The sequence below is a fragment of the Dendrobates tinctorius genome, unplaced genomic scaffold (genome assembly GCF_039654945.1).
Source record: "Dendrobates tinctorius isolate UK_male_01 unplaced genomic scaffold, ASM3965494v1 ptg000104l, whole genome shotgun sequence".
Lineage (NCBI taxonomy): Eukaryota > Metazoa > Chordata > Amphibia > Anura > Dendrobatidae > Dendrobates > Dendrobates tinctorius.
This window is the reverse complement of record NW_027361772.1, coordinates 10282958-10305058: the sequence shown is the minus strand read 5'-3', so window position 1 is coordinate 10305058 and position 22101 is coordinate 10282958. Positions and strand designations below refer to the sequence as shown.

Below are 22101 nucleotides of genomic sequence, written 5' to 3'. Positions count from 1 at the left end.
ATTCTCGATTGGATTCAGGTCTGGACTTTGACTTGGCCATTCTGACACCTGAATACGTTTATTTGTGAACCACGCCACTGTTTTTTTTCCTTTATGTTTGGGATCATTGTCTTGTTGGAAGACAAATCTCCGTCCCAGTCTCAGGTCTTTTGCAGACTCCAACAGGTTTTCTTCAAGAATGGTCCTGTATTTGGCTCCATCCATCTTCCCATCAATTTTAACCATCTTCTCTGTCCCTGCTGAAGAAAAGCAGGCCCAAACCATGATGCTGCCACCACCATGTTTGACAGTGGGGATGGTGTGTTCAGGGTGATGAGCTGTGTTGCCTTTACGCCAAACATATCGTTTGGCATTGTTGCCAAAAAGTTCAATTTTGGTTTCATCTGATCAGTACACCTTCTTCCACATGTTTGGTCTCCCAGGTGGCTTTTTGCAAACTTTAAATGACAGTTTTTATGGATATCTTTGAGAAATGGCTTTCTTCTTGTCACTCTTCCATAAAGGCCAGATTTGTGCAGTGTATGACTGATTGTTGTCCTATGGACAGACTGTCCCACCTCAGCTGTAGATCTCTGCAGTTCATCCAGAGTGATCATGGGCCTCTTGGCTGCATCTCTCGTCAGTTGTGCACATTATACCGCCATATAGTGCGTCTGCCATTGTCTTGCAGCGGTTTTATCACCTACTGCACGGTGGACCCCGAGCGGCAAACGCACTTTATTATTTATTTATTTAGTGTGTCCCGCCGTTCCTAACTAAAGCAATGTGGAAGTAAAAAATGAAAAAATGAACATTTTAATCTTTTCACAAAAAATTTATTTTGGAACCAATTTTTTTTAATTTCACAAGGGTATCAGGAGAAAATTAACCAAAAATTTGTTGTACAATTTCTCCTGAGTACGCCGATACCTGATATGTGGGGAAAAGCCACTGTTTGGGTGTAAAGCAGGGCTCAGAGGGGAGGGAGCACCGTTTGATGTTTTGAATGCAAAATTGGCTGGAATCAATGGTGGCGCCATGTCGCATTTGGAGACCCCCTGATGTAACTAAACAGTGGAAACCCCCCAATTCTAACTCCAACCCTAACCCCAATATACCCCTAAACCTAATCCCAACCCTAACTATAACCCTAACCACAAACCTAACCCTAACACACCCCTAACCCTAATCCCAAACCTAACTGTAATCCCTTCCCAACCCTAGCTCCAACCCTAACCCTTACCCCAACCCTAACCCTTACATTAGCCCCAATCCTTACCCTAACTTTAGCCCCAACCCTAACTTTAGCCCCATCCCTAACCCTAATTTTAGCCCTAATCCTATCCCTAACTTTAGCCCCAACCCTAACCCTAACTTTAGCCCAACTCACTTTAGCCCAATTCACTTTAGCCCAACTCACTTTAGCCCTAATGGGAAAAAGGAAATTAATCATCTTTTTTTATTTAATTTTTACCTAACTAAGGGGGTGATAAAGGGGGGTTTGATTTCCTAGTTTTTTTAATTTTGTTCACTGTTATAGTGTCTATCACAGCGATCAAAATGAACCAATAGGAAAAGTTTCCTAATGTTGCCGGGTGCCGGCCGGCACATCTCGGAGGGCACTGTGCATGTGCCTGCCATTTTCTCACGAAGAAGACACCGGTGGCCCAGGGGACATCACGGGGGCATGCAGGGACACCAGAGGTACCGGGGAGTGATTGGAGGATCGGGGGACCTTATTTCTCTCTCCTCTGATGTCCGATCACATCAGAGGAGAGAGAAATTAAATGTAAAATCATCCTTTTTTTGCGGTGGCCATTATACCATAATAACGATGATTTCAACACTGGGGTTGGAATCATGTTCTCTGTGGTCTCAGCTACCCCCTGTAGCCGAGTCCCGGAGAAATTCCGACTCTGGGGGGCGCTATACCCTTATTCCTCAGCGCCATTAATTAACAGCACTTTGGTTTATGTACCCTTAACTGCTGCCGTTAAAAGGCGTATCAGTGGTCGTTAAGGGGTTAAGCATGTTCGTCACTTCTCGTTACTCGCTCAAGCATCAGGATGGTTGAGGTGCTCGTTACTTGTCAAGTGTTTTTGAAGGCTCACACACAAGCTTGAGTCCCCGCCAGCCAGTCACTGTAATGCTATAGCCGTGTTGCTAGTTCATTACTGTGATTGGCTGGCCGCATAGCATCATCAGAAACAGCAGAACAGGAAGAGGTGCTGCTGAACTAGGGGCAGAGTTTTAGCTGCATATAGGCATGGATTGAAAACCATTTATATTTCTTTCAACTATAACAACAGTCCTTATTAGGGATAATTACAATTAATATTAATACTGCTGTTAGCAGCATTTAGGGACAGATTGTGCAGAATGAATAGTATAGGACAGGATAGGGTTAATTGCACTTCCTTTCTGATGCAATTCATACCAAAAGCACTTCTCAGGGATAATAATATTATTTTTGCTCTTAATCCTGCATAATGCTCTGAGCAGAGAAACAGCTATTTATACTGCACCAGTTGTGCGTCAAAAGCATAGAGCCAGACTTGGTTGGTTGTAGCATCGCTATATTGATACTGCAATGTAACAAGCCATCTGAGGTGTGCAAATTTTCCTGTGACAGTAATCCTGCAAAGGTTTTTCAAGAGGGAAACATTATACACCAATTATATTGTGCCAGTTGTACGTGAAAAGCATGTAAACAGACTTGCTTGGTTAGCAATAGCATCAGTATATTGCTACTGCAGTGTAACAAGTCCAACTGAGTTGGGCAAATTTTCCTGCGATATCAATCCAGCAAAGTCTTTTCAGCAGGGAAATATTATATGCAATTTATTCTGCACCAGTTGTGTGTCAAAATAATACAGCGAGACTTTGTTGTTTAGCAATAGCACTGCTATAATGCTACTGCAGTATAACAAATCAATCTGAGGTGGGCAAATTTTTGTGAGATACTAATCCTGCAAATTTTTCTGAACAGGAATATATCATACATAATTTAAAATGGGCAAGGAGAATGGTAAGGGACAGGCAAGAGGACGTGATGCTGATGGTGACCAATGAGGTCGAGGCCGTGGGCAAGGTGAAACTGCCTGCTGTGGGAGCACAACAAACACACAGATCATGTCGACACTATCTTCCTGTCCCACTTTGCAGGGGGAAACCGGAACAGCACTCTTGAAGCCAGACCAGTGAAAAAAGGTGGTTAAATGGATTTAAGATAATGCCTCCAGTCAGTTTGCCAGCACCACCTTGTCTTCCACACAATTCAGTCTCAGTAGCCATGATTCTGGACCACATAATCCTCACCCTGATCCTCCTTCCTCCCACTATTTAGAGTGCTCAGAGACAAGTGATCCCACACTTGGACACTCTTAAGAGCTGTTCACTTTTCTACTTATAGATTCAGGCCTTTTTAAGTGGGACATGAGGAGGTAGCGATGCCCAAATATTTTAGCAGCCACGATCACAAGAAGGCGATGGTTGGAAAATACAATTGCTGTCGCAAGAAGTGGATCATGATGAAACACAATTGCCAACAAGTGATGTTAAGTCAGCAAGTCAGGAAGAGCACCAGGATGCGGAAGTGTAAGATAAGGTGGTGGACAATGAAGTCACTAACCCAACCAGGAAAGGTGACATGCAGAGCAAGGAGAGCAGCACAGAGGGAGAGGGATCCACAGCACCACAATGGATAGGAATTGGCAGTGGGGTGGCCAGAAACACAAGGCGGACAACTGATTCTCAGAGCAGCAACATTGGTGAAGTTGCCAGGCCAAGACTTAGATCTGGTCTTTTTTAAAAAACAGTCCAGTCTAAAAAATACCATTTGCAACATCTGCCATACCAATATCAGCAGAGGCAGCACAATTATCAGCCTGACCCTGACCAGCATGCTCAGGCACATGACAACAAAGCCCTCGACTCGTTGGACAGAACACCAGTGTCCAGAAACAGTATCTGTGGGGTACACCACTGCCTCTTCCCCTATTCTATGTGTATGTGAATCTGTTGTACATGACGCAGTTGAAGATATTTCTCATCCTGCACCTGTTGTTGCATACTTGCAAGCAACGTCAGCAACCATATTCATGTCCTTGTCACAGCACAGTGTTCAGTTGTCCCTACCCCAGTCCTTGGAACGCAAGCATAAATGCGCAGCCACCCATAGGCCACAATACTTAAATGGACACATTTCCAGACTGCTTACCCTGGAAATGTTGCCGTTTAGGCATGTGGAGACGGAAGCGTTCTGTTACCTAATGGTGGCGGCCATCCCTCGGTCCTCGGCCGCCACTATTTCTCACGGTATGCCGTCTCCACCTTACACAAGTGTGTGTCCCAGAGGTTTATCAAAACCTACCCAGCTCTGTCTGAGCTACTTGTGAAAGTATGCCGCGTGTGTGGCAATTTCCGCAATTTCCACAAGTCAGCTACAGCTGTCTCTGTCCTGGCAGTGATGAAGCAGTGTTGTCACCACATATTGGAACTGAACATTGCATATGTTTGCAAGGGTTTGTGAGCAGGAGAGGGCAGTAGTTGAATACCAGTTACAAGATGCACGTCAGTATTCCGGTCAACCTTCGCACATAAGAGCTGATGAATGGACATGGAATTGTGACATCTGTGCGGCTCTCGAAAACTTTGAAGATTCAATCAAAATGGTGAGAGGCGATGATGCCATAATCAGCGTAACAATCCCACTTCTCAGTCTTCTAAAATGCTTGCTGCTCACAATTAAAAAGAGGAGGCTTTGCAGGCAAAGCAAATTGAGATGGATCAAGAAACTATACCACAGAGGCACACAGCCCAGCCTCATCTCATCTTCTTAATCTGGATTGGGTGATAATGAGGAGGAACAGGAGCTGGTTGCCTGCGTGACAGACGGTACTACCACACCACATTCATCCTATATGTTCAGCGTATATGGCCTGAAGACAGGGAGGAGGACGACTAGGAGAAGATTGACAGTCATCCTCTTGGTGGGGACAGCGAAGTCTTGGCTGTTGGCAGTCTGGCACTTATGGTTGAGTTTCTATTCCGATGTCTTTCCACTGACCCTCGTGTTGTATGCATTTTGGCCTACACTAATCACCCTTCTAGACCCACACTACAAGGAGAACTTTCCATCTCTCCTTTCTGTGGTGGAGAAGGCTAATAAAATGTTGCAGTACCAGAAGGCCTTAGTTGAAGAACTGGTAAAAAAATTCCCATCTGACAACACTGGCGGCAGAGGTCACAGTTCCTTGGACAACTGAGAAGTAATGCCGAGGGAGACTCACACCAGATGCAGCAGAGGCAGGGGAACACTCTCAAAGGTCTGGCACAGTTTTCTCAGACCCTCACAGTGTTCAGTCCCTGATGCACACAGTACTCTGACAAGGAGAGAAACGTTTTGGAAGATGCTGAAGGAGTACCTTGCCAACTGTACTAGTGTCCTGTGTGATTCCTCTGTACATTACAACTATTGAGTATACAAGCTAGACACGTGGCATGAAATGTCTACACACCTTGGAGGTCATGGCCTGCCCTGCCGCTAGTGTTTTGTCAGACGTGACAGACGGTACTACCACACCACATTCATCCTATATGTTCAGCGTATATGGCCTGAAGACAGGGAGGAGGACGACTAGGAGAAGATTGACAGTCATCCTCTTGGTGGGGACAGCGAAGTCTTGGCTGTTGGCAGTCTGGCACTTATGGTTGAGTTTCTATTCCGATGTCTTTCCACTGACCCTCGTGTTGTATGCATTTTGGCCTACACTAATCACCCTTCTAGACCCACACTACAAGGAGAACTTTCCATCTCTCCTTTCTGTGGTGGAGAAGGCTAATAAAATGTTGCAGTACCAGAAGGCCTTAGTTGAAGAACTGGTAAAAAAATTCCCATCTGATCAGGCCCAACCGCTGAGTTCTCCAAGAGGCAGGTACTTTAGGATATGTTGCCTTTTTTTGTCCTGGAGCATCGTTTGTGCTTTTTGTTCATTTCTTAAGCACTTGTTTGATGTTTTAGAATGCCGGTAGTCTATTTTAGAGTTTTTCTAGTGTTTTTGGATCATCTTTTGTTTTGTGTTTTCTGAAGTGGAAGACGCTGGGAGAACTCTTAAAAAGATGCCAGGGCAGCTTTCTTTCCTATTGACTTGTATTGTGAAATATAGAGCGTCTTCAGAGTAGAACAAGAATGGTCGGGTCACTTTTTTAATATCCGCTTGTTTTTTTTTTAAACCTGAAGTAGTTAAAAGTCATAGAATATAAATTTTAAACTCAGAGGTCCAAAAATGCCAAGCTAACATGTACAAACTCCCTGTGGAGATAAGGGTGTCAGCGGGTGCTACAGTCCACTTCCTGAAACCGCATGGACCAGGGATAATCCCACCGAATGTTTGCTCTCCTTTTACCATGGGCATGATACTACTCAGACAACACTGGGTGAGGGTAAAACATTGAGGCAATACTTTATTGAACCACAAAGCCAGCAAATAATGCATGGAACAGTCCTAGCAAAATACCCTTCCGCTGGGTTAAAACCGGCTGTGACTTCCATAGCTTCCAGGACCCACTACCCACACCTGTGGCACGCAGACAGAGGAAGTAATGACAAGCTTAGGAAGCTGACAGTCCATTGAGGTACAATGCCATGTGACCAGAGGGTCACAAACTGGCTTTTCCAAACATCTCCATGGAGCCAGGTGACCATTGGGTCCCAATCCTGGCTTTACCAAAAGTTTTCATGGGGCTCAGGTGACCAGTGGATCCACATCCTGACTAGTCCAAATGTATCCATGGGTTCAGTGATGATCAATGGAGCATATTTATATTATTTCAGCTGGGGCCATGGTCCCCTAAGCCAGGGTTCCCCAACTCCAGTCCTCAAGGCCCACCAACATATCATGTTTTCAGGATTTCCTTTGTATTGCACAGGTGATGCAATTATCACCTCAGCAATACAAAGAAAATCCTGAAAACATGATCTGTTGGTGAGCCTTGAGGACTGGAGTTGGGGAACCCAATGTGAAATCTGTTTCCCTCTTGATGGAGCCATGATCTGGCAGTTATACTGTATAACGTTCCTGGCTGTGGTTTTGTAAAGTATATCTGGTTCTTTGGGTCTCTGGATCTCTTGGCTGTCTGGATGTATATTGTTAGATGGATATCTCACTTATATAGCTCACAACTGTTGTCCTTCAAGCCAGCATCCAGAGGTCAAGAGCAAGATGTGGTGAGATTAAATAGTCAAACAATGCGCGTTAATCAATTTGCATAATTTTTACTCCTCTGTTTTGCAAGTCAACAAGTCACAGGACCCACAAAATTGTCATTCAACATATTAAGCAAACATCCATTGTTCAATGACCCTGCATCACTGTCTTGAAAAAATAGCAGACAATAAGTTGTAAGAGCTGATATAACAGGCAAACATTGGCCATTCAAACATATAAAAAAATCTACATTTAAGACTCATATGACAACAGCGTATGGTTCTTGAACATCTGAAGAACAAATGTATAAATTCAAAAGTCAACATATAGATAGCAGTCTATTACTCCTGGCTTTTTGAAAATAGACATCTCGTTAATTAAGATAAAATGCTGTGTCGTCATATTGCCTATAAAAATTCACAATTTTATTCGATATGCATTGAAACCATGGACTCACAAGTGATGAAAAAAACAAGCCAGATAAAAACTCCACATAACTGGTGTAAATTATTATGGGTATAGGATTGATACAGTACTATGATAATGTTGAATGGATTACAAATGGTGCTATTTAACCCTAAATCTGTACCTAAAAATTCTGATACTGCCTAACTGCAGAAGTTGGCACCCTAATAATTGCAATTATAGTGCCCCCACTCACTGACGGCTGTCCATCAGAAGCCTTAAATTACCCTGTTATAAGTTAGATGCAGTCTCATACATACATTTTAGAATACTGGATATAAATGGCTGCTAGAAGTCTGTGAAACCGAATGTAGTAATGTTGGCACTAGCTGAAACCAAGAAACGCTAGTGATCTATATAGAAACTACAGTATCTTGCAAAAGTATTCATCCCCTTAACATTTTTGGGTGTTTTGCTGCCTATCAAGCTTAAATTTCACTTTTTTTTGGAGAGTTTGCATCAGTTCATGTAAAGAATAGGCCTACAACTTTGAATATGTGGCTTTCACTTTATTGTGAAACAAATAGGATAAAATAGCTGAAAACTTCATTGGGTATAACTATTCACCCCCCCCCCCCAAGTCAGAACTTTTTAAAGCCCCCTTTTGTGTCAATTACAGCTGTAATTGCTTTTGAGAAGTCTATATGAGCTTTTCAGATCTTGCCACTGGGATTTTTGCCATTCCGCAAGGCAAAACTACTCCAGATCCATAAAGTTAGATGGTTTCCTCTGATAAAGAGTAGTGAAGGGTAAACCTCTGAATCTTTGGATCCGGTAGGTTTGGCCAAACATAAAAAATCAAGGAGGCTGATGCCCTCATTAATAAATTTCTGAATAAGGGCTATGACCATCAGTATTTACTGGAAATAAAGGAGAATGTAAAAGAAATCCCTCGCAACGAACTCCTCCACAATATTATACCAAAAAAGGGATCTCCAATTGAAAATGTGGACCAAATTTCAATCCCTAATTTTACACAATTTATTTCTAATACTCATATTTTGAGAAAAATAGTCTCTAAACATTGGGATCTCTTGAAGGAGGATAAAGTTATTGGGGATAATTTATCTTGTAATCTCAGATTTATTTTTAGGAAAGCTAAAAATTTGGGGAATCTTATTGCCCGTACAGTAAGGGGTCCCCATGTGCCATCTAATACATTTGGCCTCTTTCAGTAATATCTGCAAGGGTTCCTTCCTTGCAAAAAATGCAAAATGTGCATGACACTCAATTTATCTAAGCAGAAATTTGTGGCATCTAGCAGTAATGTACATTTTCCTATTACTGACTTAATTACATGCACTACTCAAGGGGTCATATACGTTATTGAATGTCCATGCAAGAAAATGTAAGTAGGGAGAACTAAACGCCCCTTATTTAAGAGAAATAACGAACATCTTCGCAATATTAGAAATAAATGTGATGAGCATCCTTTGTCTAAGCATTTTTCTACATCACATGGCGGGTCCCTACAGGGTATAAGGGCAATGGGCATTAAGATAGTACATAAGCACTGGCGCAATGGAGATTTCCTCAAACAAATGTCCAGGGAAGAAACTAGGTGGATATTTGAGTTAGACACCTTGAAGCCAAAGGGATTGAATAACGAAGTGGAACTTTTTGCGTTTGACTAAAGTCACATGATGAGCCGAGGGTATTTAAACCCATTAATGCAGTAGGAGCCATCCCTGACAAAGGAATACGTTTCTATTCCAAAACGCGTAGGAAAAAGGCTCTTACTGTACTCTGTACTGCTCCCTGGAAGCATCACGTGGCTACTCGAGTCATGTGCTTCTGACGTCACGATGGTCCTACGAGCTCCTGGAAGCGCTCGTTCTACTACCGACGCATGTGGTTGCAGCTCCCGGCATAGTGAGCATCTGTTACCGGCCGGAACAGCACTCCTCTTTAGATGCCTTAAAGCTGCCATTGGATAACGGACTATCAACAACAAGTTAAGTGACTTCAAACTAATATATATATATTTTTCTTCATCTTCTGGAAATGCGCATTTCACTGCTGGATTTAACACTTGAGGTAGTGTGAACTGTGTAGTTATTCGGTCACATCTATTTTAGTAGACTGATAATAGTTAGTTATTGGAAGGACTTTTACTTATTTGTACCTTTCTATTTTTTATCCTTCTTATGTGGCTTCATATTTGAAGATGTGGGACTGCTCTTTTTGGCCGTGCTGCTAATATCTACTTATGCCCTATATAACACCGGTCCTCTAAAAAAGGTAACAATTTAAATTTTACATGCGCCTTTATCTATGAGTGTAATTGACTTACTACTAATACATAGGAAATTGATTTCATCTACTATTTGCATTCTTGTTTTCACAGCGCAGGTATATACTTTTTATTTAATTAATCCAAACAGTTAAGGACTAATAAATGATGAATTGAAGTATCACATCAAATAGATAATGTGAAGGATGAGCACCCAACGATTGAAAAAGGGTGTGTACCAATACAAAAACATAGAGCAAATAAGACAATTTATTAAAATGGGTTTATCAATAGTGGAGATGTTACACAAAAATAAAAATGTGCCGACCATATCCACCTGAACACACATGAAAGAAGAAAATGAAAAGCCCCATTTTCCTCATAAAGAGAGATATCATTGTAATAATATGTCTGTAGGGATGTACAGTAGCTAAATAGACACAAGAGCGTCTCCTAGGGATAACTCTAGTTCCAGCTGGACCTAAAAGATCCACAAGGGACATATCTTCGTTTCTCGATGCGTGAAGGTCAAGGAAGCAGACAAATATCTGATGAAAAAGCAAAAAGAAAATTATTTAAAAAACAAAAATTAGCTGTAACCAAAGAATGAAGAGAGTATACAGAAACCCATTGGAACACATCCATTATGTCTGCTTATAAAAGCCGGTAAAGACTAAATTCTCATTTAGACCAGTTGGTGTCAAGCTCCGTAAGTTGTAGATCCATTTGGACTCATACTTGAGGAGTTCAAGGGTGATGTTGCCTCCCCTAATGTTTGTCTGCACAGACTCCAGACCCATAATCATAACTCCAGTACTGCAGCAGTTGTGCGTATTGTAAAAATGTGCTGCTACTGATGTCAGGGTTTTGCCTTTATCTTTATCCTTTTTGGCTGTGTTGATGTTAGAGAGATGTTGTTGAATCCTTTTCCTGAGTTCTTGGGTAGTCTGTCCTATATAGATTTTTGGACATCTACATATCAATGCATAGACCAAATCTCTGGATTTGCAATTAAAGTAAGTTTTCGAGTGGATCTGGAAAGAGAGAGTGGGAAGTGAAATCCCTTTACCACCAGTTGTCAAACGGCATATGTTACAACCCCCACATGGGAAAGTGCTCCATAAATGAAGTCCTCTATTGAGTCTTTGTGTGGGCCGTTTGAAATGACTATGACTGATATAGTCTTTGAGACATTTAGCTTTCCTGGCAATAAGATTCGATTGGGAGGCAATGTGTGGTACCAACTTTGGTTCATTTAGTAAAATCCCCCAATATTTGGATAAAACACCCTGAACATCCCGCCATTGGTTATTGTATGTAGTAACAATACTCAATGGTTTGGCTGTGCTGCGGGGACGTGGATGTAATAAATGTTTACGATCATTATATTTTGCCACCCTGAAGGCTTCAGAGATTACCTTGTTTGGGTATCCTTTGTCCTTAAAACACCTAGTCAGAGTTAGGAAATCCTCTTGAGTGGAATATATACTGTGTGTATATATATATATATATATATATATATATATACACTGCTCAAAAAAATAAAGGGAACACTCAAATAACACATCCTAGATCTGCATGAATGAAATATTCTCATTGAATACTTTGATCTTTACAAAGTTGAATCTGCTGACAACAAAATCACACAAAAATCATCAAAGGAAATCAAATTTATTAACCAATGGAGGCCTGGATTTGGAGTCACACACAAAATTAAAGTGGAATGTAATGTCCTTAAAACAAGTCAAAATGATGCTCAATATTGTGTGTGGCCTCCATGTGACTGTATGACCTCCCTACAATGCTTGGGCATGCCCCTGATGGTGTCCTGAGGGATCTCCTCCCAGACCTGGACTAAAGCATCTGCCAACTCCTGGACTGTCTGTGGTGCAATGTGACGTTGGTGGATGGTGCGAGACATGATGTCCCAGATGTGTTCAATCGGATTCAGGTCTGGGGAACAGGCGGGCCAATCCATAGCTTCAATGCCTTCATCTTGCAGGAACTGCTGACACACTCCAGCCACATGAGGTCTGGCATTGTCCTGTGTAATGATACTACTAATATGCTCGCATAAAAAGTACCCTTCTAGAACTTTTCATTGTCACACACACACTGAGCTCTGCTACATCCATTAGATCTGTGCAAGACACACGCTGTGGGTTTTTTGACCCCCTCCCCTGCCAGCTCCTTCTAGCTCCATATTCTGTGTAAAGTGATACTAGTTAATGGCACTAAGCTGGCTGAAGGCAGTAGGGGAAACATGCTCTTTTGTCTAAGATAGGGTTGATTTAAGATCTAAATATTAGGGCATATCTTGACCCCAGTTGATGTTATAAGTATGAAAGTTACATATTTGGAATGTGCTCCAATAGAGCTACCCACCCTGTAGTTTTCTAGACTCCAGCTTCAGTAGTATCCAAGAAATGGATTCCTGCTTAACCAGTTCATACAGACACTTCGTGTTTGGACTTGAATGAATGCCAACGTCATGCTGAGTAAGATGATACTTTGTTCATCGCTCTGCAAGGTTCCCTCCCCGAGATATGATACTTATGAGTTTTCAGTAAGTGTTAGCCCCTCTGAGAAAAGAGGAGTGCTTCCATAACTCAGCCCCCTCATTCATGTCACGACCAGGGGGTATAAGATAGTGGGAGCTCATTTTACAGGCGTCTTTGCTCTGGAACTCTGATACAGAGAGGTTCTGTGAGGCACTGTGATGTATCACCCCTCCCCCGCAACACATTGTCTGCTATGAAATGACTTAAGCAACTGTAAGTGCTTTTCTCATTTTAATCCCTGTTATTTTGTAATCTTTTGTACATATTTCAATTGTCTCATTTTGTAACATCTTTTATACCTTTTGTAAACACTGCCTACCTTTTGGAGTAAAATCTATTATATTAAATGTTTTTTTTTTTCCTTGCTCTATAATGTACGTTAATGTCCTCTGAGGCTAAATTCGCTACTGACTGGGATGGTTCCTGACCAGTTACTAATCATAGGAATAGGAGCTGGTGGCGACGCCGTGTCCTGGGTTTTTTGGGCAAAGCTGACAATGACGGAATGGGTTTTATAAGCGTATTGCCTGGCTGTGACTGGGAGTAGTTATATTTCCCTCGCTGCAGCATGCCTAATAGCCAGTACACATCCCGGCAGCCCGTCTGGTGACTGATTACCCTAGATGCAGTTCCCTAACTGATCTGAGGGTAAAGGGGGTGCCAGAAAGCTGCAAGTTCCTAAACAGGAACTGGAATGGGGTCATAAAATAGGATCCCTGATGAACTGGGGACAACCAAACAACCCCAGTTGATGACATCCTGCATTAGGAGGAACCCAGGGCCAACCACACTAGCATATGGTCTCACAAGGGGTCTAGGGATCTCATCTCGGTACCTAATGGCAGTCAGGCTACCTCTGGCGAGCACATGGAGGGCTGTGCAGCCCTCCAAAGAAATGCCACCCCACACCATTACTGACCCACTGCCAAACCGGTCATGTTGAAGGATGTTGCAGGCAGCAGATTGCTCTCCACGGTGTCTCCAGATACTGTCACATCTGTCACATGTGCTCAGTGTGAACTTGCTTTCATCTGTGAAGAGCACAGGGCGCCAGTGGTGAAATTGCCAATTCTGAAGTTCTGTGGCAAATGCCAAGCATCCTGCACAGTGTTGGGCTGTGAGCACAACCCCCATCTGTGAACGTCGTGCCCTCAGACCATCCTCATGGAGTCGGTTTCTAACCATTTGTGCAGACATATGCACATTTGTGGCCTGCTGGAGGTCATTTTGCAGGCCTCTAGCAGTGCTCCTCCTGTTCCTCCTTGCACAAAGGCTGAGGTAACAGTCCTGCTGCTGGGTTGTTGCCCTCCTACGCACCCCTCCACGTCTCCTGGTGTACTGGCCTGTCTCCTGGTAGCGCCTCCAGACTCTGGACACTACGCTGACAGACACAGCAAACCTTCTTGCCACAGCTCCCATTGATGTGCCATCCTGGATGAGCGGCACTACCTGAGCCAATTTTGTGGGTTGTAGAATCCGTCTCATGCTACCACGAGTGTGAAAGCACAACCAACGTTCAAAAGTGACCAAAACATCAGCCAGAAAGCATTAGTACTGAGATGTGGTCTGTGGTCCCCACCTGCAGAACCACTCCTTTATTGAGGGGGTCTTGATGATTGCCAATAATTTCCATCTATTGTCTATTCCATTTGCACAACAGCAAGTGAAATTGATTGTCAATCAGTCATGCTTCCTAAGTGGACAGTTTGATTTCACAGAAGTTTGATTTACTTGGAGTTATATTCTGTTATTTGGGTGTTCCCTTTATTTTTTTGAGCAGTGTATATGTATCAGCATAAAATTTAGTACACCCCTTCCACAGTATTAGACTTCCCCTCTTGTAAATTCACTTTTGATTTGCCTTAGGCAAATGTTGAAAATGTGAACATTCTCTGGAGCCGTCCCCCTCCTGCCCTCATAGACTTCCACATAAACACTACAGTACATTTTTTACTTGCTCTACGCCGTATTATGTAATTACTGCCCCAATTACCTTTCTATTCATAATAGACCAACTGATGTATATATAAACGGGAGGCTTTGACGGCCACCGGCTTCCCTCGAGATTGTAAGCTCTTGTGTGGTAAAATATCCTCCCATTCTTTTCTAGCCGATCTGTGTGTGTTTTATTGTCAGGATTTATTTCTTCACTAAGCCACAAAGAAATAAATGTCACTAAGGCAAACTTCAAGCGGCACACAGAGCTGTGCCGTACCTAGGCAGTGTCCTGCTAAGCCGCTACTTCAGATGAGACGCCCCCTGCAGTGCATTGACAAGACTTGCAACCTGTGGCGAGGGAACAAAGCCCTTTTCTATGACTGGCAAATGTGCTTCTACTGCCCAGGATTCCTCCCTACGTGATTGAAATCTTAAATATGGAAATGTGAAAATTATTCACTTTAAAGACCGCAGTATAAATTAGCCGCAGATCTAAAGGTAAGAAATGTCAATTGTGATGAATGCCAATACTGAACGGGGCTGCTTTTCAATTATTGTGGGGATGTCTGAAATGTTATCAGGGCTTATTGTGCCTTGAAAAGGGTAAAACAAAGCAAATAATAAAAAGTGGTAATGGCTGTTAGGTCTATAGCCTGAGCAATCATGCCATCAAATATTACTATTTCTGACATCGAACCATTTTACTTATTCCTAAAGGGATAATCCAGCTCCCCTGACTTCTTTATCGGGAGCAGGGTCGGCCATTTAACTTTTTATTTTTCTGGATAGCTAAACGAAAAATCTTGGACACACAATATTGTTTTTATGGACACATTGGTTTATTATAAATGATCCATGTCTGCAGCCCATAATTCTGATATGAAGACATCAGCTGTATTCATCGTAAACTGTGAAATGAGGATAATTACAGTCAAAGTAATTTCTACAAGTTTCTTCACTTTCCAAAAAATCACGGACGCCTTACGTGTTTTTTTTTTTCTTACGAACAAGACAGAAAAAGTGCCCTATTTTTACAGACTGTCCTGGAAATTCTGGACGGTTGGCAACTCTGATCAGGAGGTGAAAGGGATCGATTTCTGCGATTTCCATGCGTGAGCCGCAGGTATCGTCACCTGTACTATTTCAATAAATGGGACAGTTGCTCAATACCTGCACAATATCTGTAGACGTGACGTTCACCTCCCGATACGGAAGTGTGAAAGCTGGATTCCTCCTTTAACTGTTCAATATGAAAATTTCACTACCATCATCCAGGGCTACTGTCAGCATCTGGCAAACCTGGGTACTTTCCATGTACATTGGGCATAGGTAAGTATGTTATATCCTCATTTAGCCAAAAATGGCATAGGAATGGTCTCAAAATACATACACAATCCATCCTACGGATATTTTCTTTTTTATCTCCGTCAAATGCTGCACCACCGTGAGTTGGGGACTTATACAGAGCTGGCTAGCCTGCTGTAAAAGAGGCATTAACGGTAGTGGTCGTAGTTTATATTGGGAAAACCTGGTGACAAGTTCCCTTTAAGTGGAGAAGTGGGCAGCAACTAACAGAATGGTTTTTAACAGGGAGATATGCAAAGTACTACATCTGGGCAATACAAATGAAAAAAGCATATATAGAATGGGAGGAATAGGGCTAAGTGACAGCACATGTGAAAAAGACTTGGGTATACTAATAGATCACAGACTGAATATGAGTCAACAGTGTGATGCAGCAGCAAAAAAGGCAAATGCAATTCTAGGATGTATTAACAGAAGCATACAGTCTAGATCACGTGAAGTCATTATTTCCCTCTACTCCTCTTTGGTCAGACCTCATCTGGAATATTGTGTCCAGTTTTGGGCACCACATTTTAAAAAAGACATCAACAAACTGGAGCAAGTTCTGAAAAGAGCGACCAGAATGGTGACCGGTCTGCAAACCCTGTCTTATGAGGAAAGGTTGCAGGATTTGGGAATGTTTAGTTTGCAAAAGAGAAGACTGAGAGGAGACTTAATAGCTGTCTACAAATATCTAAAGGGCTGTCACATTGTAGAAGGATCAACTTTATTCTCATTTGCACAAGGAAAGACTAGAAGCAATGGGATGAAACTGAATGGGAAGAGACACAGATTAGATATTAGAAAAAACTTTTTGACAGTTAGAGTGATCAATGAGTGGAACAGGCTGCCACGAGAAGTGGTGAGTTCTCCTTCAATGGAAGTCTTCAAACAGAGGCTGGACAGACATCTGACTGGGATGATTTAGCGAATCCTGCTTTGAGCAGGGGGTTGGACCAGATGGCCCAGGAGGTCCCTTCCAACTCTACGATTCTATGATTCTATGATTCTATGATTCTATTAAGTAAAATAGAGCATCAGGCTTTTTCTGCCTCATCTGAAAGCAGCATTGTTAAGGGACAGAGACTCTGATTCCAGCAATTTATCACTTACTGAGCCTTTTCCTGTAGTTTTAAAATCATTGTTTTAACTGCTGCACCTCTGCTAGTCTTCTCAATGATAAGTTCCTACCTTGTAGAGTAGTTCTCGATATTCATGAGCTCCAGCCATCTCCGCTACTTGCCACTGATTAACAACTTTTTGCCTATGCACAATGTAGTCAGAAAGATGTCAATCAGGGGTGCGTGTGGGGTTAGACTGTACTTATCATTGAGAGGACTAGCAGAGCTGCAGTATATAAAAAAGTATTGTCAAAGATTCAGCATGAAGCCCAGTATGTGACACATTGCTGCAATCAGGGTCTTTGTCCCTGTTTTATTATGCTCTCAGATTGAGAAGCATAAATCTTGTAAGAGATTTCTTTCCAAGAGTTTTTTTTCATCCCATCTGACAGCCAACAGATTCACTGCAAAGTAAATCAAAGCCCTTTTTGCTAAACTTGTCTTGGAACCCCTTCATTCTCAAGATTAGAGAAGCCCCTCCCCCTGATCAGAAAGTTACACCATTTCTAAGAAAATCCCTGTATATCTGAAAGACACTGCACTTCTCCTCATATATCAGCATGCTTTTAGACTTTGGTTGGACATTCATATTGCCTACAATCAGTGCTGGATTACAAGTTGGGCATAGTAGGCTCCGGACTATGGGCTTCATTTTTTGGGGGGGCACAACGGATGAAAAATAATATTGATTTGATGTTATAAAAAATTTACAATCAGCGTGCTGACATTGGAGGTCAGCTGGAGAAATGGAACTGCGATGTGAACATTACAATAAGTGGCAGTGAAGTGATGGTTCGGCTGTTGTAGGGGATATACAAGAATATACTGTATGCGTAGCAGAAGAGAGTCAACTATGCAATCGGGTGTGGTAATTACGTGATTGACCAGAACGGGGAGTGGGAGCGGAGGAGAGGTTTTATGGCCACAGGTTCTCGCCAACTCTAGAACATACTAGAATATTCATAAGTAAAAGCTTTGTGAACACAAACGAGTATATACAGTATAGGCCCACAGCCGAGGTCGATGTCAATTAATTACCTTTTCTGGATTATAATGAATTTAGTTTAACTTAATTATTGTTCTACTTAATAAAATTCTGGAGGAAAGAAGGTTTAATCATAGTCACAGATGCGGCTTCTTTACTGTAAGAGCAGTGAGACTAGGAAACTATCTGCCACATGATGTTATAATGGTTGATTCACTGCCAAAATTCAATGAGAGCCTGGATGCCTTTCTTGATAAATATAATATTACAGGTTATCGGCACTAGATTCTGTGATGGACGTTGATCCAGGTAACTAGTCTGATCGTCGTGCCGCTGCAAGAGGGGATCGTGGAATGTCTGTCACCGGCCGGGACAGCACTCTGAAAGAGCCATGGTGTTAACCCACGTTCTACTGGCAATATAATTTTGACTCTACATCAAGATATACAGCGCTCACTATCATATTGGTCCACAGGAGCTCAGACATCTACTCAGACTACATCTTAAGGTAATAATTACGTAATGAGGAGAAATCCAATTTATTTGTGCATAATTCATAGTGCACTATAAGATAAAGGGGTTTAACCAGACATTGCCTAACATATGTATTCTTCAATCATAAAATGCCACATCAGCTGTTGCTAGGCTTCCATTCATCCCAGCCAAGGCAAAACTTTTGTGTGTTACTTTAGCCAAAGTAAATTGGCTTGTTGGAGCCCCCATTCCTAGGTCCCGAGAAAACGTCCCACCAGCCCCCATATTACACCTTTAACATCACAGACTCTGGTTATGGGTAAATAGTATTTTGCAAATTTCACAGTCACAGTCTGAGTCGGTGCCATTCAGGAACACTCCTGTGACACTGCTCTGGGGGAATAACTTGTAAATGCATCAACATACTCCTTGCTTCTCTCCTAATACGACCCTTAGGCTGAAGATTGCAAATTATTTCTTTCACAATCCTCTTCCCAGAAGCAACCATGACTACATTTCACCGTGGTGGCCTGGCTTCATCAGATTTGGCAGCACTCCGGAATAGGCCTCTTGTGTGATTCAAGTAGATGCTACTTCACAAACCTCCTCCTGCTGAGATCTGGCTGCTCCGTGACCCCCCCTGGCTTATCAAAGACCTGAAGGACATTATTATAATTACAGTCTAATATTTAAAAATCAGAAGTATTTTGCTGAACCGGTAAGTAACAATTCTAGAAATGTCTGGTCTGGATCAGATCTGGTTTTATAGATTAAGTTCACATTTACCGTTCACCCAAGGTACCGAGGTTAACTGACGGCCATTGCCTGAGTGCCTTTATACTTCTAGACTGCAAAAACAAAGCCTCAACATCAACTTATGCGGCAGCTTTACTAGGTATAACGGTTTATATCAGAGAACTTCAATATTCCTAGTATTTTATGCCCATTGAGGGCAGGAACAGTGCCAGCATGGTTATGTGAGATTATCTGTCTCACATGACCACACTGACATTGCTTCCCTTTCGGAACTTCCTATTGGGAAAGTGCTCAGATAGGAGGAGGACAGCAGCATCAGAGGGGAAGAATATGGCAGACCTATTATGGTTAAGTATTACTCTTAGCATTGGCGCATGAGATAAAGTCTTACGTGATCTCCCAAACACAGTTCTGAACTTTGGGCCTTTCACTTCAGTTACAATTGTGGATGACTACATATTTCTCCCTATGATGCTGCCTTTTTATGATTGGACAGTGTCATAATGGGTTGAAGTTACACCCCCGCAGTGCAGAGTGAAATGAAATGCCCTGTTGAATAGTAAAAAAATTTTCATAGAAAAAGGAAAGTCCAGCTCAAGGAGTAAAATCCAGAATTTTCTTTATTTATTTCATTAAAATACAAGCATGGCTGCTATAGTCATCATTGCGGTTTTTACCCTGACATGGGATAGCCACACAGAAAGTGCCCAAGAGGTTCTTTACGTGTTTCGAGTCTGAGTCTAAGAGCTTATACCGCTCGGAAAGCGTACAGAACCTCCTGGGCACTTTCTGTGCGGCTATCCCATGTCAGGGTAAAAACCGCAATGATGACTATAGCAGCCATGCTTGTATTTTAATGAAATAAATAAAGAAAATTCTGGATTTTACTCCTTGAGCTGGACTTTCCTTTTTCTATGAAGTATTCCAAGACGTCCAAGTGGAGACGTGTACTTGCTCGGACCTTGCTGCAGCATCAATGAGGGGTGAGCTGAACTAAATCCTTATTTCTCCTATGAGTAAAAAATTTTGCAAATTTGGCCCAAGCAATTTCATTGCCCTATATCTCCACAAAGAAGTGGAAAAGAAAAAAAAACGTTTTCATCTACATTCCTGCTAGTACATCCAGGAATTTACAGTTTATGGGTCACAATTTGTGTAACCGTGTCATTATAATACTTCTTAACAAAATTTTTTTTTACCTGTACTGTGCCCCTAAATAATAATTGTCCCTCACTTCCTTCAGAAAATATGACTCCCACACTGTCCCTCTTATGGCACATGGCCTTCACAATGTCCTCTCCTGTAAAATATTGCCTCAACACAGTCTGCCCTTTTGAACTATAACCACCACTCCATTCCCCCTTATCTATTATATAATCGTCTAATTCCGTCTGTCTGTCTCTCTGTTTGTAACAGAAATCCTGCGTCGCTGACTGGTCGCGCCCGGCTGGCCGCGACCAATCAGTTACAGGCGCAGTCCGGCCGCGAATTGGCGTGGAATTCGAATGACACACGTCACCGCTACCGGCGGGAGATCTGCGGCGCTAGCCGGTCATCTCCCGGCTGCAGAAGAATCCCGACCGGCGCTAGCGATCTCGCTCAGTGTGACACGCAGCAGCGACCAGGCCCCCGCTGTGAGATCACCGATCGTGGTGGATCGTCCTGGACCATCTTTTGAAAGTCGGTCTCCCGCTGGCCAGCATGCATCGGTGTTAAACTACATACATATTCTAGAATACCCGATGCATTAGAATCGGACTACCATCTAGTGATCTATAACCATCACTCTGCTCCCCCTTATGAGCTATAACCACCACACTTTCCCTACTTCACGCTGTCCCCTGTCCACTGTTTCCCACCACACTGTCCCTATGTCCGCGCTACCCTTTCAGTTTGTCTCCATCATCATTGTGTTCTCTCTATACCCCATCCTTTACTATAACCCATCTCTATACTACTCCTTCTTTATACTGTGCCCAGTCTATACTGTGCCTAATCTCTGTACTGCTTTTTCTACACTACTCTTCTCCACAGCCGCCCATACACAGTGTGAAGGATGCACTATCCCCCTATACATAGCAGTTTTGCAGGCATGCTCGACTGGCCCATCTGGTGGCATTTACTCCATGGCAAGTCAGACCCTGCTTCAGATGCTCATCTTGCCTCATGGCAGAAGTGGGAGTAGCTGAGTGATAAGAGGATGCTCCTCTCATCATGATGAATTTGCACAAATTTTCCTCAGCTTAATGGCAGACGTCATCCCAGTGCAGTCCAATTATTTACTCGGACTCATTCACTTGCATGGCTGAGTGTGATTTGAATATCAAAAGCAAATGAAGCATGCAGCAATTTTTTTTCTCATAAACACACTATCCTAGGAAAAAAAAATATATAACATAACATTGGTCTGCGTGTGATTTGATGATTTGTCAGATCAAAAATAATTCGTTACCAGGTCAAAATAGCCAGTCTTAACTCTTATTTTGCTGATCCCCTGAATATTCAATTTTCTTTTTTTACTTCTTCCATACGGTTCAGGTATATGGTTTGGTTGTGTATAGTTTTCATTTTTATTGTCTTTACAAAGGATTCTCTGGGGGATGTCTTTAGCATGCGCTGCCCTCTGTTAGCCACTCGCTTTTAGTAAGGACCATAAAAATTAGCACCAAATAAAAAAGACCCCTATCAGTGGAACTGGAAGGTGGATTTTAAAAATTTAAATAATTAGCTAAGTGCAAAAATGTTCACTTTTAACCTAGTGTTACTGTAGCTTCACCTCAAGCTACATAGCTGGGGTCACTACTGGTCTTTACAGTTCTCGCCACCAGTTAGTATTATTATTTAATTCAGTTTACACCTATTGTGTAATATTTTGGAGCTATGTTCCATTATCACTTAAGAAGAACATCATTTTTTTATGTCTTTAAGGACCTTTAATGTGCAAAGAATATACGTGTACACGAAGATCAAAGATGTTAATCGAGAGAAGACTTCAGTCGCTGAACATAAATTCTTTTTTATTTTCTTATTTGAACTT

At 42.2% G+C, this 22101-nt stretch overlaps 1 long non-coding RNA gene across 1 annotated transcript; it reads left to right on the top strand.

The window, feature by feature from the left end:
• Positions 1–14770: 14770 nt before the first annotated feature.
• LOC141100452 (uncharacterized) lies at positions 14771–19021 on the top strand. Its single transcript, XR_012234697.1, has 3 exons — positions 14771–14882; positions 18106–18342; positions 18807–19021. It is a non-coding gene; the product is annotated as an uncharacterized lncRNA (long non-coding RNA).
• Positions 19022–22101: the final 3080 nt, after the last annotated feature.